General features: G+C 43.1%; 1 protein-coding gene across 3 annotated transcripts in view; it reads right to left on the minus strand.

The window, feature by feature from the left end:
• Csgalnact2 (chondroitin sulfate N-acetylgalactosaminyltransferase 2) overlaps window positions 1-6,888 on the minus strand; it is a 33,553-nt gene extending 26,665 nt beyond the window's left edge. Inside the window, exon 1 of one of the 3 annotated variants that reach the window (XM_040739147.1) lies at window positions 6,809-6,888. The gene's annotated coding sequence lies outside the window, so the exon portion shown is untranslated. Of the gene's footprint in view, window positions 1-6,766 lie in introns of all 3 variants that reach the window. The other 2 variants (XM_040739146.1, XM_040739148.1) reach the window with 2 other exon arrangements.
• Window positions 6,889-17,718: the final 10,830 nt, after the last annotated feature.

Here is a 17,718-nt window from a genome sequence, read left to right on the forward strand (position 1 = left end):
CAATTCAGTGGTAGAGTATTTACAAGTATGCTTGAGGTCCTAGGTTCAACGCCCGTCTACCCACGCATGCACACATGCATGCATGCACCCACCCCTTTCTGCTATTACATCTTGATTCCATCTTCAGTGTTACTGTCTATATGTTATACACACACACACACACACACACACACACACACATATGATGTTAACTCTCAGCTCGGAGGTAAATCAACCAGCCTCTTAAGTGAGAAAGACTATTGTAGTGACAGGAAAATGAGATATTATAGGTATATAAGATAAAATAAAAATATTTTTAGAGATAGTTAAAAGAATTTTTCAAAGTAATCAATTCTAACTCAAAAAGAGACTAAGAGACTTCATCTCAAGACAGAATAACAGGGACCAGATTTACCTTTATGTTTGAAACAACCAAAATCACACAGCCCACCTCCTGCAAACACTGTAAAATATGAAATAACAGTTCTCCAGATATTGAACATCAGGTAATAAAGAGTAGTGATCCTTGGGAGAAATGAGAAACAAGTGATTACTTGTTTCTTACTGAAATTGTTTCTGATATTAAATATATATCTGTGTATAATTCAGGAAGGCAAGCCTAAGCAAAGCCCAGCAGATTTCCTGAGTTGACAGGACTGACCTGATAGTGTGAAAAGTCCAAGGCAATAAGGGTTTAAGGAATACAACTCCAGAGACTAAAGAGGGTATCCTCTGGATATTCAGCAGAATGCTTGCTCATTAGTCTAGGCTTATGAAGAAACAAGCCAAGGAAACGACTATAAAAACCTAAAGGACACAACCCCAACACTTAAATAGAACCAGGACTAGTATATGCTCCTAGCAGATAGACTGGAAAGCTTGAACTTCATGGGGCTTTGGGTAGTCAAAAAAGTCTTGCCTCAGTAGTAGGAAATAATTAACTATAAACATTCATCTAACTCCTGCCAACAAATATTAAAAGCAAACCCTGAAAGAATTAAATTGTGATACCATAATGTTCAAGAATATTTATAGGAATATAAAATATACAACAAAATAGAATTTACAATATCTGACACATAAAATTAATCTACCTTAAAAGTGGCTACCCAAAAAAATGCATTCTATATAAGGAACAAAGATAGGAGCAACAGTGTTGTGGGACTGGAGAGATGGCTCAGTGGTTAAGAGCACTGGCTGTTTGCTCAGCTAGAGAGGCCAGGTTCTGTTCATAGCACCTGCATGGAACTGCCCATCCTAGAGGATCTGCCACCCTTTCTGGCCTCCTCTGGTACTGAAGGGGTACTAGGCCTCTGGAGAGCATAACTCTGGCAGGCCTTGCCCTTCTCCCCATTCCCTTTGCCTAGTTAAAAAACTATTTGAATACATTCCTAAAGCTAGGCCCCAATGTCTTTTTTGGTCACTTCCTCCTCCTAATGCTGACTACCACGGTCCATCTATCAAAGTACTGAAATCCAGCCATCAAAAGCCCCCTTTGGCTTGCCATATTAAAACTGAATGCCTCATTCTAACACAGGCTTCCCCTTTTGCCTTTATAAACTGCCATTTTCCTGAGCTGATACCTTTCCTTTCAGGTACGGCACACATAGTGCACAGACATATATGCAGACACAGCATGAAAATAAAAATGAATGAAATCTCAAAAAGTTAATGAAACAAAATGAACTCTTGGAAACAATACAAGTGAGAAAACAGTAGAGCGATCTTGTAAATACCGGAGGAGATAGGGAGACGACTCAGCAGTTAGGATCAGAGGACCTAGGTTCTGTTCCCAGCACCTACTTTATGGGTCACAACCACCCATAAGTCCAGACCCAGGAGACCCAAGCCCTTTTCTAACCTCTGAGGGCATCTCTCTCTCTCTCTCTCTCTCTCTCTCTCTCTCTCTCTCTCTCTCTCTCTCTCTCTCTCTCTCTCTCTCTCTCTCTCTCTCTCTCTCACACACACACACACACACACACACACACACACGGTGCACAGACCTACATGCGGGCAAAATACTCATGCATATAAAACAATAAATAAATCTAAAGATTTTAAATACTCAAAAAAAAAGGTCACACACTACCACCTGAGGACATGCATGCAGGCAAAATACCATATCCTTAAAATAAAATAATTTAAAAAAATGAAATAAAAGTAATTTATTGAAAAACAAAGAATAGGAAAGATGAAATAAACTATAGACATTTATACACTAGAGTATTTAAATGAAGCAGATCTTTCTAATACATGTAATACCTATAAAATGGCATTAATATATTGCAAATTATTTTTCCTCAGTTCTTTTTGTACAAATGGCTTCAAAGCTGGATAGCCAAAATTCCAATATCTGATCTACACTACAAGTTTCTTCATTTCTATGAGTTTTAGTTTTCTCATCTAAGTGGGGATAATTATAGAACTTATCTTTGAACACTACTATAACAGTAAAGCAAAATCCAACAAGCATTAAGAACAATAACTGTCAGGTATTATTTTCCATTATGTAATTTTTTAACAGTCAAATCTATCAAAACTTTCCTATATGACATTTCAGTTTTAGCTTCTCTACCAGAAGTAATCCTAATACAAAATTAGCACCTCATTTCTCAAGTAGATAAGCAAGTTTCATTACTCTTTTTACAATCCTTTTGAAATGTCTGTTTCATCATATACAAAGTGCCTTTGTGTAGAGAGTGCTGTATCTGGTCTCTAAACCAGAGGTAAGCAATCACTTCTCCCTTGGTAGCAGCCACCGACAATACAGAAATTACAGAAAGAGTTGAGTTTCAAGGGCCATGGAAGTCTGAACTTTATATAATCTTCATGTCATAATGTATTACCTTTTATAGTATTTAAAAATGTAAAAACTTAGGCCATAGATCACATTAGTATAGGTAACCAGTCGAATACAGCAACTACTATTCTAAAACTTCATTTTTTTTATATGTCTCAGTTTTCCCCTAAGAATCAACTCACGGTGGGCTTTAACTCCTGAACTCAAATGATCACCCTGCCTCAGCCTCCTAGAGAGCTCAACTACAGTTGTACATCACCACGTCCAGTTTTTTGTTTGTTTTGTTTTGTTTTTTGAGACAGGTTTCTCTGTGTAACAGCCCTGGCTGGCTGTCTTGGAACTCACTCTGCAGACCAGGCACAGAGATCCACCTACCTTTGCCTCCCTAGTGCTGGGATTAAAGGGGTGCTCTACAAAACATCATAAAGTAAATGAACAGGATAAAAAAAGGTTAAACAGCCAGGCGTGGTGGCACACGCCTTTAATCCTAGCACTCAGGAGGCAGAAGAAGGCAGATCTCTATGTGATCAGTTTCTATAATGTCTCTTGCCCAGGACAAGCTTCCAATATGCCTTTAACTATTTTCCACTTTCCAATTGCTCTCTTAGATCTGGAGTGTCCCACCAAACTCCATGTATTAAAGCCTTGGCTTTAAGCCTACGGTGCTACTGGATGGTAGCACAATCATTACTAACCGCTTAAGGAGTGTGCTCTTGGAGGGAACACTGAAGTTTGTGTAATTCCTCACTTTTTGTTTTTTGGCCCCAAGGTAAGCCACACACTCCTGCGACCATGTTGACAATACTACCACAGACCCAGAGCAACAGGGCCAAGTGAACACAAGCTGAAACTTCGAGAAAAAGCCCTTTCCCTTTTATTTCAAATATTTTATCACAATAATGGAAAGCTAACTGCCACATTAATTTTTTCTTCAGTTTATTAAAGATTCAGGCTGGGTATGGTGGTGCACTCCTTAAATCTCAGCACTTGGGAGGCAGAGGCAGGTAGATCTCTGAGTTTGAGGCTAGCCTGGACTCAAGTTCCAGGACAGACAAGGCTACACGAAGAAACCCTGTCTTGAAAAGCAAAAACAAACAAACAAAAACCCCAAACAAAACAAGCAAATAAATAAAGACTTAAAAAATGCTTAACATTACATTTAAATTTCTTAGGTAAATTCATTTACAATTGGAGCTAAAAAATGTTTCCGTTTTCTTTGAATTCCATATTTTTTCCTAAATTTTTAATTTGATACAGTTTTATCTTGTATATTCTACTGAATGTAGGTGAAATGATTTTGTTTAAAGATAAGGTTCCAAGCTCAAAATATTCCTGTGGGCATTTTTGTTTGTTTTGATTTCATTTCTGGGACAGAATCTCCTAATGTAGCCAAGTCTGGCCTTGAATTAATAATCTTCAAAATTTACCATGTGCTGGGATTATACACATACATGACCATGCCTTGTTACCATGGGCTCTTTAGAACACTACACTACTGTCCTACAATGTTGGAAAACCTTGATTTCTATTCCTTTGTAAATACACAAAACATTGTTTTTAGAAGCTTATAAAATTATATATTTATCTCCACAGTTCATAAATTTTATTAGACAGTATCTAAGTGTGTCTTCAACAATATTAAGAGTTTTGGTGTATCAATTCACTCATAAACTCATACACTTCTGCTTTGAGAAATATCCTTATTTTCTTGATACATTTTTGGTATCTTCTTGAGTTGGTAGGAGAGTGGCGATCAGGATCTGCTATCACAGGTAACTATCTTTCCATGAGCCCTTTGAAAGGTCATATTGCAGATCCTCTTCTCCACAGGGGAAAAAAAGCAGAAATTAGACAGAGAAGGGTTGATTTATGTTTGTCAATATTTTGTCTCCTGATGGATTGATCTCTCTTTCTCCCTCTCCCTCTCTTCCCTCCCCCTCTCTGCCCCTTCCCACCTTCCGTGTGTGTGTATGTGTGTGTGTGTGTGTGTGTGTGTGTGTGTGTTCACTAGGCAAAGCACCTTTCCAAACTTGAGGGTACTAATATTTAAAAATCTTCAACTTGTATTTGCCCAGATTACATGATCTAACTTCCTACAAACGTTTAGTGATTTTCGTTCTGTTACGGAAATAACTATACTAGTGTAATAAATTCACATCCTAAACTAACTTTATAATTAATTTAATTCCGTTTTATACTTACACCTAGTACTTGTGTGGCATGGCAGTAACTAACTACATTTTTTTTCTTGAATCTCATGATTCTCCAATCTATTTTTAGTTATATTCTTTGGTGCTTCATTTCCTCTCACAGCTACCACATTTCCCTTAACAACCACTAACTTGAGTAATATAATTACCTAACTGTTATCAAACTGAACAGTCTTATCATGGCCTGCTCTAACTGACTTGTGGGTAAGAGATAATGAATGTAATGAGTCTTTCAGAAGATTGTCACTGGTGGAAATACAAAGTGTAAATAGTAACTATAATGAATATATATATTCATTATGTATATATTGGCCTGGAACTCATAGAGATCTGCCTTCCTCTGCCTCCTAAGAGCTGGGATTAAAGGTGTGCACAACCATGCCTTAACTCATAATAGTTATACTTTTAGAACCAGCCTTTACTGTTGTAATTAGTTAGGAGATTCTGTTACTTTTTTTTTAAAGAAAGAGTCCATTGTGTTAGTTATGTCTCAGTTATTCTACATCTGGCAGAATGTATTCACATACTCACTAAGACATTTACAAGAATGTCACAACAGTCTTAATACCTAAAACACCTAATACACAAAGTGGGGATGAGCAGAACAGCCACAGCACACAATATAACACCACAAAAGAACTACCAACAACCACACCATGATATGAATGACACCATACCAGAAACAAAAAAAAACCATGAAGGGTGACTTCCACAAGCAATATTCTGAGAATACTATATATTAACTCCATTAATGTTAAGTTCAAAATAACCAAACTAAGGCTGAGGAGAGAAGACAGAATACAGATGGGGAAGCAGGGGTATAACCGATTTGGAAGAAGCAGAGCACGCTGGAAATGTCCTAGCTACACTCTGATGTATGTAGTAGTAACCACTGTAATAAGCATGTGAAACCACTGACCTATATACAGTTAATGTCTATGCACTTGTTGACTCCATGTGTATCTTATATCTCCACAAAAGTGAAAAAGGAAAAAAGGTAATCTCTAAATTATTTGAAACTAAAGCTGCTTCAAGTCCTCTAAGCCACATATACCAGAAATCCAACATCCTTTTTGCATTCTTTCAGACGATAATACAAAATGTTCCTGCCATAAAACACTTTTTCTCACTTGCCAAAACGAAGGTGCTATTTTAATACACCTTTAAAAGACAGCATTAATCTGCAAGGACTTAAAGGCCCAGGGGCCTTCAATGACACGCACTGTCAAGACACTGCACACACATTTCAAAAGCTGGCTAAAGGCTGGAGGACTTAGGAGGGAAAGCTTTAGGCTTGCAACCAAGTTAACTGTCATGCTGCCAATCCCATCACTACAAACACAAGCGTCGCTGTGGTGTTCGACAAATTACACAGCCACTTGCTCAGAAATGCAGGAATTTTCCAAACTAGCTGCTCATTCTGACAATCCCCCGTTTTCCCAGGCTCTGGGAAGTCACCGATTCCTACACCAAGAGCATCTTTTAAAGGAGGCCGTTTTGTCAGAGCCAGGAGGGCTGCTGCCAGAGGACGCTTTTAACCCCACAGTAAAAAGTTTAGCCACTCGGCAGAGGCGATGGCAAGCAGGTTAAAAAAAAAAAAACCCCACAACTGACACGCAAACCAACAGTCTCTGGCAGCAGCGGTCTCCTGAAACCGGACCAGACTCAGGGAGGGCGCGTCAGTGAAGCGCTGCGCCCGGCTGCGTCCCGTCCCGGAGGGCTCGTCCGAGGGGACCGGCCACCGCCCAGAGGCGCGGCAGGCGAGGGCGGTACTCACCGCGCCCGCCGCTCAGCGCCGCCGCCCCGGGGAACTGCTCACCTGGCCAGCGCCCTGGGCTGGCCGGCCCGGCGCGCCGCCGCCGCCGAGCACCGCCACTTCCGGCGCGCGCGAGGAAATGAGGGAAATGAGGGTGTGGCGCCGCCGCGCGCGCCTGTCCTCTACAGCCAGGCCCCGCCCTCCACGACCAGGTCCCGCCTCCCATGACTAGGTCCCGCCCCCATATTCAGGCTTCGCCCTCTAGGACCCGGTCCTGCCCTCCAAAGCGAGGCCCCGCCCTCTACATCCACGCCCCGCCTTCCACTGCCAAGTCCCGCCTTCCACGGCCAGGCCTTGCAAGTTACAGCCAGGACACGCCCATCCCTCCTTCTGTCCTATGCCTGGTCCAGAAAGCTCCACAGTTGACAGTGTTGATTCATCTAAAACCAAACAAAAATCGAGTGCCTGTGGACCTCCAAAAAAAGGATGGAGGAAGAAAAACAAGCTCCTGTAGGGACTTGAAGTATCAGACCAAATGATAGATTGGCTTTGTAGATCCCTGCCAGAAGACTTGGACCCGGTCCTAGGAACCCTAAGAGGTTACTGTCTATTCTGGGGTGCTATGTTAGGGACCCATAGGTCTCCAGAGCTGTCTGAGCACTCTCAGGCGAGCTGGGCCATAGTCAACAAACCACCTAGTCTGCCAATGGCACCCGGGAGAGCCATTCCATGTCACTGGACCAAAGGTTCCTTATATGTCAAATTAGGGCATTTAACTAGGCAGTCCAGTAGACAAAGGGTTTTAAGGCCTGAAATTGTATGGTTTTAGTGAGTAGAAAAACAAAAACAAACCTCTCCCACTCTTGTTCCTGTGCAAATGATTGCTCTGGAAATATTCTCAAGGCAGTGTCCACCACGAATACTAGCATAAGCAGGTGAGAGGCTTCCTGCACGGGCCGTCGTGTGTCTGGGTAGAATGTGATGGTGCCAAGAGGCAGCTCTGGTGTGTGTTCCTGGTTCTTTTTTCTTTGCAGGGTTGTTTTGGCAGACTACCTGGACTTAGCTCCTCTGACTCTGAGCTTTTTTTTTTTTTTAATCTATTTAGCAGCCAATAGCAATATGTTTCCTACAATTGTGAGGATTAAATGCAATTTTAAAAAGTCACTTTATTCGAATTAATCCAGAAATAGAAAAATGGAGTGTAGGTAAAGGGACACATGACACAGAAAAGAACATCTAAAGCACCCCAACACCCCCCTTTTTTAGTTTCAACTCCATCATAGCTGTTTTTTTTGCCCTTTTATGATGGATACGTAAATTCAACTTCTGCATATTGAAACAGCAAGAACCACAAGAAGAGGGAAAGAAAAAAACGATTTCTTGTGAAACTAAGATCCCAAGCAAAGCCCCACAGCTTCAGAATGGCCATTCTGAGTGCATCAAGGCCGGCCTTGTCACTCCCTCATACTTTATACCCACCAAACGGAACTGTGTAAAATGAAAACATGTGGGGATCTTTCTGTGTTCAGCACCAAACATCCTTGAGCAGAAGGCATGTTGGCTGTGTCAGCAGCCTCCCACTAGTCAACTCTCTTCCCAGTAGCAAGGTAAACACTTGGGAATCTGGTTAAAGTATCCCTAGTGCATGGGCTTGTCATGCTACTTGTCACACAAGTGTGAGCACCCCCACTTAGGAGTGTGAGTATAAAGATGCAACAGAGTCTCTCCTAGGAGCCTTGAGGCATGGGAGCCTCTAGCAAATGGTAGCATGCATGGCACGGCTAAATTTCCAAGATAAGACAAAAGTTCTTCAAGGGACCAATAAGCATAAATGGGCATCTCATTAAAATGTTAGAGAACCATGGTGCCAAGTCGGCCCCTTCGGCACTGTTAGTTCAAGCCCATTGTCTACTGTGTGCCCACACTATACTTGACATTTCATCAATGGTTACTGAGAAGTCCCTAGAAGCCATGTATGGCATCTGCCTATAGTTCTAGCACTCAGGAAGCTGAGGCAGAAGAATAATAATCTCGAGGCCTGCCTGGACTGCATAGTAAGTTCCAGGTCAGCCTGGGCTACATACTGAGACCCTGTCTCAGACAAAAAGGAAGCTCACAGACATGGGGGCTTTTGCAATGTGCCCTCTAGACTGGACATGCCTGGGCTTGGATTTTCCTATGGACACTTTAAATTGGATGATGGGGACTATGATGGAAAGAAGGAGACTTCATCTACAGTTTCTGGCATCTCAGTGCCAAACACAGGGTCTAAGTGGATTTGTGAATGGATGAATTCTTGCAAAGTCTTCATGACGAGAACTCCGTGTCCCCATTAAGCAAACCCAGAACCACCCCACCTCTAGCACACTGCAGTTCATTCCTAGCTACTTCAAGCATTTTCCTTCCCCGCTTCTTTGCTAGCCCCACAGATGCTGGGTTTCTGTCTCACTTGTGTTCACTGTCTTCTCTTTATCTTCCTTCCTTCCTGACCACACCACAGGCAGAGCCATGTGCCTACTTTCTCTGTGGTGCACATGCTGGGCAATGGGTGTGTCTTACACCCCTTCATCTGAACCTTTGGATCCTCCCCAAATCTGTGGTTAGGCTCACTAGTTTCCAGAGGGAACAGGAACTGTAGAGAAGAAAATACTGAAGATGCTCTAGGTTGTGCTGGTTTGTCAACTTGACACAAGTAGAGTCGTTCTCCAAGAGGGAACCTCAACTGAAGAGTTGCATCCATCAGATGGGTCTGTGGGCAAATTTGTGAGGGCATTTTTTTATTAATCATTGATGTGAGAATTCCCAGACCACCGTGGGTGGTGCCACCCTTGAACAAATGGTTTAGGGGTGTACAAGAATGTAAATTGAGTGAGCATGGAAAGACAGTGAGTAAGCAGCTTCCTCTGTGGCCTCAGTTTCAGTTCCAGAATCCAGGTTCCTGTCTTGGTTACTTCTCTGACTTCCCTCAGTGGTGGACTGTGGTGTGGAAGTGAAAGGAAAGCAAACCCTTTTCTTGTCAAGTCGGTTTTGGTCAGTGTTTTATCATAGCAGCAGAAGGGAACCACTACATGGGCGTTAAGTAGCAACTTCCTTCAAGATAAAGACTTCCATCTTGGAGTGAAGTTCCTTAAGACACAGAATGTTTTAAAGGTGCATCAGTCCATCCTTCAGGGAAGCTAGTTAAGCTCAGGAAACAACTCAAAAGCTTCAGGAAGTCCCTGAAACTGACTAGGTACATCATCCGCCTCCCTTCCTAAGCAGATATAATCAGTGAAGACTGCTAAAAGATGCTCTCAGACAAACTAAGCTGCATGGATGAGGCCACCTGAACTATCAGAAAGACATCATCCCCAACATATTGATCTGCCTTCAGGTTGTGCAGTGAGCTCCAGGTTTCCAGCTTTCACAAGCTGTCGCCAATGTTGGGGCAGGCTTCTAGTGATGCAGCTGTCTTTGAGTCATTTTTGCCCCAGTAAATAACTCAGTTAAAATTCATTGGCTCTCCAAGTTGGATTTTGTTGGTATCTTTACTGCTCTGATCTGTTGCCAGTTCCCTTTCTGGAGTAAGTAGATGTTTGTTCAAGAGGAGTGCCACACAACACCACAATAGAATTGGCTCCTTTCCTAAAGATAACTTCCTCCCAATCAGTCTCTTCACACACACACACACACACACACACACACACACACACACACACACACACACACAGGAATACTAATACTATTCAGATGAAATGAAATCCTGAAATTTGCAGGTAAAATGATGGAACTAGAAAAGATTATACTGGGTGAGGTAACTCAGAACTAGAAAGACGAATGCTGCATGTTCTCTCTCATCTAACATTCTTGGGTCCAGATCCTCAGATGTGAGTATACAACATGGAGTAAATGCAGAAACTAGGAAAATAAAAGGGACTTTGTTAGGAGGGGACAGGAGGAACAACAGAGAAAGGAATAGCAGGATAGAGGTGAAATGAGAGAAAAATGGGAAAGTGGAGGGGGAGTGCTGTCAGCTAGGATTTTATTACTGTGAAGAGACCATGACCACAGCAGTTCTTATAAAGGAAAACATTTAATTGGGGCTGGCTTACAGTTCAGAGGTTCAGTCCATTGTCATAGTAGGAAGCATTGCAGCAGCATGCAGGGAGACCTGACTCTGGAGAGGCAGCTGGGAGTGCTACATCTGGATCAGGCGGCAGCAGGAAGAGACAGTCACACTGGCCAGGCTTGAGCATCTGAAATCTCAAAGCCTACCCTCAGTGACACCCTTGCTCCAACAAGGCCACACACCCCCAATAGTGCCACTCCCTATGGTCCTGTGGGGGCCATTTTAATTCAAATCCCCACAAGTGCTTTAATTGTGGAGGGTGAGGGAGATCAGTTCCAGTTCAAGTCATGAGAAACCTCCTTTTGAGTTTTTGGTCAAAGGATTCCAAGAGAATCCCAAAACAATAGAGGCTATTCCCCTTAGTTGTCTCTCAGAAGTTGAAGGCAAGTTCCTCTTTTAGACACAGGGCTTGGAAGAATCAGATTTGAGTCAAAGGCCTGATGGCTAGCTTTCATAATACCAGAAGGTGCTATGTAAGCTACCAAGAGAGGAAAGGATTCCATAGTCTTACCAAGATGTGATGCCTGTGAACCACAGCAAAGGTCAGCACAGCAAGTGTCTTAGGGTTTCTATTGCTATAAGAGGCACCATGACCACGGCAACTCTTACAAGGAAAGCATTTAACTGGGGGGGCTTGTTTATAGTTTCAGGGGTTTGGTCCATATGGTGGGGTGCATGGCAGTTTGAATGTAGTGGTTCCTCACGTTTGTCCTCCATCTTGGATGTTCTTACTTCTTATCAATCAATCAGTTTGTGACTTTTTCCATTGTTGTTTTGTTTGGAGTTACAGACAGTTGTGAGTTGCCATGTGGGAGCTGGAATCAACCTGGATCCTCTGGAAGAGCAGCCAGTACTCTTAACCACCGAGCCCTGGCTTTTTGTTTTTTAACAGTAAAAAGGTAGTGGTGGGGGAGGCGGGGAGAGAAACATGGGACACAAAAGGATAAGAAAAAGATGTGTGAACAAAGTTAAAGAACATGTGAAGATGAATAAGGAAGAAACAAATTAAACTATTGCTGAGGTGACAAAAGAAACAAATTGGCAAGGGCGAGGTGGGATAAATTTGGATGAAGTTTTTGTGCATTCTGGTCCTTGAAAATTGGAGAGAGCGTGGCTGCCTGCGGGGGAGGCTCAGTTGAACTCCCTGGACTCTTGTCTTTCCTGTGGCTAAAGCTGGTTTGAGCCTATACTGGACAATGCCATGTCTGCCATGTCTGCCTTCATTTTAGTTGATTTCCTTGCCTGTGTATCGGGGCCACTCAAGCCCACTTGAGCTTGGCAGTCTGTGGGCTAGGTAGGTTTGCCCTTCCAAGTTTTCGAAGCGCATACTTCAGAGGTGGCTGTTTTAGCTAGGCTGTGTCTCTCAGTGGCTGGGGGTAGAAGCAACCCCAGCACCGATAGCTGGTGTCTGGGGAGGCTCTGTCTCCTACTTACAAGATCTCCTGAGCATCAGTCACTCTGCTGGAGGGCGGCAGCTGCAGTGTCAAGCAGAGCACTGAAGATTCAGGCTTCACAGTGGGGAGTGGCACACAGGCAGAATCAGAGGTTGTCCCACTCCGAGTGTTAGCTCTAGACTACAAGCACCAAGCTTAATCTTAGTAGATGAGCTCTGCCCCATAAGCAGAGGTGGGGCGACATTCTGTCAGCACTTCATTGCCTGACTCCAGACTCCCGCCACACGCACTTTCAGCTTGTCATTTTGCACAGTTGTCTCCGAGGGCTCCTCTTCCTGTCGTGATAACAAATTAAATTCAGGTTCCCCATTTTGTGATTGTCCCCTCTTCTGTTTCCCTCAGTGGCAATCTGCAACAGTGGGCTCTCATGCTGAGCCGCAGCCCTCAGTTAGCCACACAATCCTAAGAGTGAACAGCCAGCGCTCTACAGTAGGTCATATTGCTGAGCGTTGAAGTTCGGTTGGCAAGGCGGAATAAATACATGACAACATCTGGCATTTTCAGCTTACATTAAGTTTAGCAGGATGTCGCCTTCCTTGTTTCAAGTGAAGGAGCGCCAGCACCGTGTTTACAATTGCAGCTGTTGCACCCTCTCGGAAAAGCATTCACTTTACCAAGGAGGATTTGGAAACGAAACTGGACACAAGCACTCAGCTTAGAGACAACTCACAGACCAAAGGCAAGAATGCTGCCCAGGCCTGATGCACTAAACAGAAGTCTCCAAGTGAAAGTCCAATTCAAAAATCGCTTCCCTAAAATGTTCTTTGATGAAAATGAATCCAAATTGAGAAATATTAATAGCAAAATACTAGTTTGTTTTCCCAGTAGATTCATTTTCTCATCATCTCCCTGAATCCATGAATCCCTCAAATTGCTCGAGCCTGTCTCCTTCCACCAAAAACTCCTTCTTTTTGTTTGGATCCCTGCCTAGGCCCCTGAAAATGACAGTCGTCTCTTTAATGTCTCATACCTCCCACAAGTCACACATGCAGGCAACTGTAGAATGTGACCCTTGGACAGGGCCTGAGGGGTGACTCCATGGATAGAGGTGCTTGCTGCAAAGTTTAATGGCCAGAGTTTGATCCCTGGGATCTACATGATGGAAGAGAGAAGAGACTCTTGATAATGTATATCCTCTGACCTCCACACACACTGTGGCATGTGACTCTGTGTGCAGACACACGGTGAATAAATATAATAAAAACGTAAAAAATGAAAATGCTAGAAACAAACTATAATTAATGATTTTTCTATTGTGGAATATTATTTTAAGGCATGTTACATTTGTTTGTGTTGTAGAGCATTTGTTTAATGATGTAAAGATGTGTTGCTTTTATTTATGCTGTATTTAACTCTGTAAAGCTAAGGTTCTTTGCCTGTCTAAAACAACTGATGGTTTAATAAAGAGCTGAATGGCCAATAGTGAAGCAAGAGAAAGCATAGGCAGGGCTGGCGGGCAGAGAGTATAAATAGAGAGGCTATATCCGAATTACATTTTGCAGGCAGAGAGCGTGAGAGACTAGGCCTCCCTTGGGCTTTTGAAACCTACTGCCCACTCCCAGTGACACACCTCATCCAACAAAGTCACACCTCCTCCTACAAGGCCCTGATTCTGCCCACCGGGGACCAAACATTCAAACATATGAGCCTAGGGAGGCATTCTCATTCACACCACCACAGAGATCTGGGAATAAACTAGAAAGTACATGGTTACATTTGGAAATTTAAAAAAGCAGCCCTTTCAAATAACTTTCTCTGTGGACTTGAAACTGGAGGTGTGATTCTAAAATGGCAGTGGAGTGAAGAGATAGCCCCTTGTCTGAGCTGCAACACCAGATGAGTATTTTGAAAGGAAAAACAAAACAAAACAAAAACCAAGAGAGAAACCAAAGTAAACTTGTGGCTTTGCACATCTAACAACTCCACAGCTGATTCCCATCTCTTATCTGTTCAATGAGTGAGGTTGTTAGTACTGCAAATAGGAGGGGCACTAGGGCATAGAGATAGCTTACAAAATACCTTACAAAAGGAGCCCAAACAAGAAAACTCCCTAAGGTTGATGAAGTCTCCAGAGACAGGGAAATTGCTGGTAACTTACCATGGCCCTGAATACTCAAGGGAAATTAACTAAAGACTCCGGTGGGAGGTCGTTTTCTAGGTTGACACAAGGATAACAGCCATTTGATTCTCACAGTTCTGGAGGCTGAAGGCCAACAGTCTGTGTCACAGTCTGAGTCCAGGGCTCTGTGGAGAAGCCTTCCTGACACTTCCTCTAGTGGTTTCCAACTTCCCCTGGCTTCCCTTGGTATGCCGTGGATCTGCATCACTCCAACCACACCTCTGTCTTCAAATTGCCTTTCTCATTGTCTTTTCTTTATGACCATGTACCCCTCTGCATCCCATGACACCAGTCACTGGAGTCAGACCCACCCTAATCCAGTATAACCTCGTTTTAATTTGCTTCCATAAATCGAAGCTTCCTACTTCCAAAGAAGGTCAAACGCATCTTCTGAAGAATACAACTCTTCCCAAGCCAGAGATCAAGCTTCCGGGTCTCTGGTACACACCAGCACCCGTCTTACTGCTTTAACCCTTGCTTCCTTATTGTATCTTTTCCTTGGAGTAAACACTTAACACAGGTACCAAGCATTTCAAATAACCCACAGATAACGTTTTCCAGCCTTCACCTGAAAGCCTTGAGCCTTTGGCTGCAAAACATTCTCATAGATTCAGAAGATTAATTCATATCTGTTGTGACACTATTCCTGAGTGACATGATAGGGAACCAGGAGCAGACAAAAGTTGTGATAGCACCAGAGTATGACCTAGAGACCTGATGGGTTTCTTTGGGTCACTTAGAAGAGCATATCTGACTCAATGGCAGCTGCATCAGCAAAAGCCCTCTCCTTAGCAGCTAAGAAATGTGGTACCCTTTGCAGCTTACAGGCAATCATAATGTATGTGATTCCTGTAATAAATCTTTAAAAATGCAAACTGCTATAGTACTTCCTTCACTGAGTATTTTCTAGGAAACCAGAATTCTTCCATGTCATCGTTTTGGGGAGGGGACAGGGTTTCCCATTGTAGTAGTGACCTTCCTGTCTCAGCCTCCCAGCCTGTGGAGAGTACTACTCTTGTTTTTTGTGCTCCTGGTATCTCCCCTGCTGGGTATTTATTTCTATTCTTGGAAATCACTGTCTCTAAGCCCACTTTTTGATCTATAAACTGGAAGCATGCCTCAAACCTTAGGTCTGAGCCTTCACCCTATGGCTTTCAGGAATCCAGGAATGTAACTCTAACCACACCTCATGGCCAGTCATCAGGAAAATTCCCAAGTCCTCTACAACTTTCAGGGATGACCCAAAATATGAAAGCTATAGCCTTGATGGGGATGGAGGTCTCGCAATCGGGCTGTGATGTAGCATCTTCTATCTACTAGTCTCTGGCCTCAGGCAGCATAAGCAACCCTATGTATGACCTAAACATGGACTAGACATTTCTAAACCCATGAAAGGATCAGAGTGCAGGTGAGATTAAAACAGCCAAAAGAGACAGTTGCTCCAGTCCTAAATCTGGACTAGTGGCAAAAATTAAACACTCAGACACTTAAAGTGACCAGAATATCTTTATTCATGAAGTTGACAGTTTGCAATATAAGTATCTCTATTATGAAATAGCAAAATGTTTCTACCCCCAAACTGAAAACTGGTTGTTGTATTTATGCTGTAGGATTCACTCCACCTTATCTTTCTTACCAACACTTATTTTAACTTGAATTATTATTTTGTCACCGACATGGGTAATCTGGTATAGGAGGGACCTGGTGAGGTCATGGTGGCTCAAATGCTCTCAGGCTATGGGCTCCCTCCTTACTGCCCAACCCCACTCCTTGCAATGCCACTGTAGGAGTGAACCCCACAAAGCTACCCGCCCAACAGGGCGGGGTCAAGGTAGAGATAAAAGGTAGTGAAAGGAAAAAGGGGCCTCCCTCTTTTCTCCTGGAAGCCAGCCACGCTTCTAACTCCTGGTATGTGCGACTCTCTCTCTCCCTGATAAATAAATATATTGTTTTTCCCTATATAGCCTCGATTATCGTTATATGCCACCACAGCAAGATGTGTCCCTGTCAACTCTCCTGTATCTGGGCTTCAGCTGAGAGATCTTATTGGCCAAGTCTTATCATTTAACATGTCTCCATAGCTGCAAAAACACCTTGCCACTTGCCACAATACACAATGCCATAGTCACAAAGATAAACTGATTTTTTTAATGTTCACCATGTTTGTTTCCATAACACTGGAAGTGAATGAAGCTTATCCTCAAGAGTGTCATTGGTCTTGCCACAGGTCATGACAATGTGACAATAGTCACTGGCCTGGCTACAGGTCATGGCAATGGGACAAGTGTCACTGGCCTTGCTATAGACTATGGCAATGTGAACCATTCTCTATATACAAAATCTGGTTTCTCATGATCTTACCTAGATGATCCATCCTATGAATCTTAGAGACCACTAAATGGGAAATCCTATGAAGCTCAGCTAAGCTGCTGCAATCAAAGACACAAGAGGGACTTAATGTGTGGGCTGGGAGAAGACACCAGACCAGCTAAGAGTGGGCACAGAATCCCTGCTCCTCATGTACTCTGTGTCTTATAGCCAGAGGTAGAGAAGTCCTCAGCCTTCCTGACCAGCCCTCTATAGGCAGGGGAAGCTAAATATGCTATGCAAATGTGCTTGAAGAGAGGGATGGTGGCCCTCCACTCTGTCTAGGGGAAATGCTTTCTTTATACAGTGGAAGTATGCTTTCCCATCAATTCTTTTATGTATGAAACACTTATTTAAGACCTGCTCTCAGCTACTTCTCCACCCAAATAAGCTGGCCACATGACAGGACATGAGAGAAAGGAATCCTTCAAGGGAGTTGCTATGATGTTTAGGGTAAATAACAGACATACAGAGGCACATGACCCTCATGGAGTCTATGCTGTTGAAAAGAAACTAACAGTTTCCAGTCTACTAATGTAAAATGTTGTCCAAGGTACTTCTGAAGCTTCAGCATTCTATTTCTTCCCAGATTTTGTGGTTCATACTGAATTAGGAGAAAGCAAAGGTTGACAGGATAGCCTGGAGTTTGGCCTTCAAGGGTAAGGAGGTTTCTGGTTAATATGCTCAAGGTCCGTTGAGTACACACTGCAAATGACTCAGGCTCCCAGCATCCAACGTGGTCACAGACAAGACTGCTGTTACTCACAACTACTTTGCCCTGGATAGAGCTTGTGGGGTGTGAGGAGTTTGTGGGAGCCCAAACACCAAGGCTAACACAGAAGTAGCTGGTGTGGTAAGCTTCATTAGTGACTGACAGTTTTCCTCCATCTTTACTTTGCTCACAGCCATGCAGATTTTAAATTTT

The sequence above is a fragment of the Mesocricetus auratus genome, unplaced genomic scaffold, assembly GCF_017639785.1.
Source record: "Mesocricetus auratus isolate SY011 unplaced genomic scaffold, BCM_Maur_2.0 Super-Scaffold_100676, whole genome shotgun sequence".
NCBI lineage: Eukaryota > Metazoa > Chordata > Mammalia > Rodentia > Cricetidae > Mesocricetus > Mesocricetus auratus.